Below are 4112 nucleotides of genomic sequence, written 5' to 3'. Positions count from 1 at the left end.
AGGATGTGGACGCTCTTTCTGTACAATCCTGTATAACACTGAGCCCAGAATTCTGAACAGAAATAATCTCCATTATCAGCGCTCCTTTTATCTGTCTAAACCAACAGAATCCATTCCATCTCAAGCTCATCAACTCATTTGTGAAATGTTCGAAATTAATTTCAGTCCAGTCTTGCTGACAGTGATAGAGCACATTCACTAATTATATTGTTACCATAGTGACAGTGTGGGACACATCATGGTGCTGCAGGTTTAATTTCTAAAGAACAATTTTCCCCTTTCAGTAATATCTTTTATATCTGATTTATTCAGCTCCATGACTGCATTGCTCTTTCTGAGGTTCAAGCTTTAAGCCTTAACACTGTAAAATACTAGCAAGAGAATGGACTACATAAAAACAGTTGTACAACAAGGAAACAGGTCTTTTGCGCATTTTTGTGACTCCTTTATTTTTTTTCTTCCTTTTTCTTTTTTGTCCAATTTTATTGTAGTATACTGTGTCACAGCTCTCTAAAACAGAGGTGGTGAATGTCCATCCTGTGGGCCGTATGTGGCCTTTTTTCCAGAAATCCCCAAAAAATCTCTGCTTATTATCTGTGATAGAAAATAAATAAATACTTGAAATAGTAAAACAGCAATTCCAAAAACGTTGGGGAACTGTGTAAAACATAAATAAAACAGAAAGTGATAATTCCCTAATCTTTTCTGAAATATATTCAATTGAATATAGTACAAAACAATAATTTTTTACTTCAGAGAAATACATAATGTTTAATCATTCTCATAAAACAAGCTCATATATGGACTTGCATGCATTTGGATGCAGATATGTAGATGCCTTACTGACCAAAAAGCTGATTGGTTACTTCCAGATTGTGTCAGGCTGCCCAAGGAAACAAGCCAACCTGCTGATGCAGGTGGGACAGAATATCTCAGATTCTGTACAAAGCCTCATATCCCAGATCAGTTCATTGACCAGTGGGACTTCATTTTAATTTGCTGAATATTTCTTATGTTAACCTCACTGTAAATCATTTCTCAGATTATATCTTTATCTGAATATATATTTACCATTGTATACTGTATATTTGAGTTGTAAAGGAGGACAACTTCATTTGTGGTTGTTGTAACTACTGGTTGTATTGCACCAAAAACAACTGCAATACAATCACTTCTAGTTTTGTTGCTGACTGTGTTTCATTATTTCTTATTGGACTGACTACCTAACAGGATCTAATTAAAATGGGGGATTCTTCAGTATCTGTACAACATCCTCTTGAACGCTCAGTTATACATCCATGTTTTGACGTGCTGCTGTTGCTGGAGACTCTCCGACATCCCTAAAATGAGGTGGAAAATCATCTAACATCTGTTCTCACTCTGGCCAGCACCAGATGAAAGCACTGAGATGTCTTGGTGGCAAACATGCAACCTAATTTGATAAAACTAATTAGGTGATTGAGGAAGAACTTAAATTAGTTTCAAAGCAATACGTACATTTGTCAAATCCATCCATCCATCCATTTTCTATGCCGCTTATCCCTTTCGGGGTTGCGGGGGGGCTGGAGCCTATCCCAGCTTCAACAGGCAAGAGGCGGGGTACACCCTGAACCGGTCGCCAGCCGATTGCAGGGCAACACACATGACAAACAACCATTCACACTCACACCTAAGGACAATTTAGAGTCACCAATTAACCTAATGAGCATGTTTTTGGTCTGTGGGAGGAAGCCGGAGTGCCCAGAGAGAACCCACACATGCACGAGAAGAACATGCAAACTTCACACAGAAAGGCCCCGCCCGGGGATCGAACCATCAACCTTCTTGCTGTGAGGCACACGCACTACCTGCTGCTCCACCATGCCACCCTAGGCTTACAGCATCTGGTATTCCCACGCAGTCTCCCATCCAACTACTAACCACGCCCGACCATGCTTAGCTTCCAAGATCAGATGAGATCGGCCATTGTCAGGCTGGTATGGCCGTAAGCCCTTTTCAGACTAATGTGATTTAAACAAATTTGTATATAATGTGAAATAGATATTGTGAAACTATTATACTGACCTGTACTGTTTCTGATACACACAGCACAAATGTTTCAGCATGTTTTAACTCATACAAATAGCATTCGTCAGATGTCAAGTCTTAGTTTCCTGTTAGTCAGTTGACTAGCTGATGTCTGATGAGGAAAGGGGCCATATTTACAGATCTTTAAAAGACATCAATCTGTATTGTAAGTGCATCAAAGTGCAGCAATAATGTGACTGATGAGATCTGATGCAGGCATAATGAATTATTATTGATTAATTGAAGCTTGTTTATGGTTGAAATGATCAGCCAATTGATGGATTAGTAAGCAAAAAAGCCAAACATTCCAGCAAACTTGCACTGAATATTTTGGGGTTTTGCATTGTACAACTTTACCACCAATCTTTACTATTTTCTGACATTTTACAGACCAATCAAATAATCAACACCATTTTAAAAGAATTACAGTAATACATAAGTCTGAGGCAAAGCGCAAAAGTTTGAGGTCTGTATCAGGATGTCATACCTAGTTAAAGGATAAAATGAAGAGAAACATTTAGCTCTCTTCTAAGGATATGTAGTGCGGGTATCCTTGATATCTATAGGTAGTGTGTTCCGGAGCTTTGGGGTTTTATTGACAAAGGCTGCATTCCCGATTTTCTCTCAGCTGTTGCTGGAAATCTCTAATAAACCAGCAGCAGATGATCACAATGTTCTTGTGGGCAAATAATAAACAAGGGATTTAATCATGTAGCTTGGTCCTAAGTCCATTATGGGCTTTGTGTACAAAGAGGAACTTAAAATCAAAGGTCCTATGCACATGTACAAATTTATCTACAGCAGAAATAATGGTTAGCGACATCCTAAATAAGCGAACTGACTTTTAATTGATATTTCCAGAGATACTGAGATTCTCATCAGTTCTTACTGATGTGCATGAAAACATGTATCTAAAATAACTGTTGACTGGTGTGTATTTTTTTCCCTAAGCATTTAAAAATGTTGCTTTAAGTTTGTCCTATCCGGGTATATGGAAATTAATGCAATTACTATAAATACTGTTAGAAAATAATGTTTTATATATATAGGACATCAACTACATTGTAAATGATCATACTGTATCTGTGTTGAATAGCTCAACAGACTGTAGAAAAACACAGAAAGTTAGATCCTGGAGCTGTGGTAGAAGATATGACGGTGTGAGCCGTCCGTAAATTACACAAACACATCATGCCTGCTCCTGTATGACAAATACAGGTATTTAATCAACAGAAAACAACTGACATTATAAATTAGTTAACAGCTGTAAATGACAATATTGGTAAGGATGAAGAATGCCTTTCATTCACCGCAGACCTAGGGCTCTGTTTTCGACCAAAGTCACAGACTTTGGTATTTTCGTGCACTGCGCTGCCAGCGCATCTACTCCTTCTCATCTCAGTGCCACCCAGCGGTGCAACTCGGAAGGAGGGACGGGGGAAGGCGTGGAGTGGGTTTGACACAGCCGAGTCAAATCTTCACCAACCAGCTCCTCGTCTCACCTTTAAAAACGCCGCTGGCGAGGCGCATGGCAAGTTTCGAGGATGACTAAGCCCATGCTGGAAAGTGTCTGACACCCAAAATTCTCCCAGGAGGAGACTGACGTCACTCATGTCTAAATATGAAGTCCTTAGATGGTAAATCCTCTGCCTCCTCCTCCTCCTCCTCCTCCTCCTCCTCCTCCTCCTCCTCAAAGCATTGATGTACTCCATCTTTGTAGATAACGTTAAGCATTACAATGATAGCATTTGTATTTGGAATGAAATGACGTGGGTAATAGCGGACAACGATCATCACTTACATTTTTTCCATGTGTCTGTCTCTCACTGTCTCTCGAGTGCTCTGAGATAGATGCAGTATATATGCTCTGTAGGATGCCACGGCTGTTTCTGGTTAGCACAGCGACGTCAATTGATTAGTTTGCATCCCTGTTTCACCTGTGTACATTCAGTCAGGTTGAGTGACCATTACGCGTGCCGAATGCGCTTTCGATGTGGTCAGATGAGATGCTGATCAAAATATACAAATTTAGGTCTGACTGTATG

At 39.7% G+C, this 4112-nt stretch overlaps 1 pseudogene; it reads right to left on the bottom strand.

The window, feature by feature from the left end:
- Positions 1-1871: 1871 nt before the first annotated feature.
- On the bottom strand, positions 1872-1990 carry LOC139346427 (5S ribosomal RNA; annotated as a pseudogene).
- Between the last annotated feature and the right edge of the window lie 2122 nt (positions 1991-4112).

This window comes from Chaetodon trifascialis, chromosome 17 (assembly GCF_039877785.1).
Source record: "Chaetodon trifascialis isolate fChaTrf1 chromosome 17, fChaTrf1.hap1, whole genome shotgun sequence".
In the NCBI taxonomy this organism is placed as follows: Eukaryota; Metazoa; Chordata; class Actinopteri; order Chaetodontiformes; family Chaetodontidae; genus Chaetodon; species Chaetodon trifascialis.
Note: the sequence above shows the minus strand (reverse complement) of the source record. Positions and strands in the feature narration are given on the sequence as shown.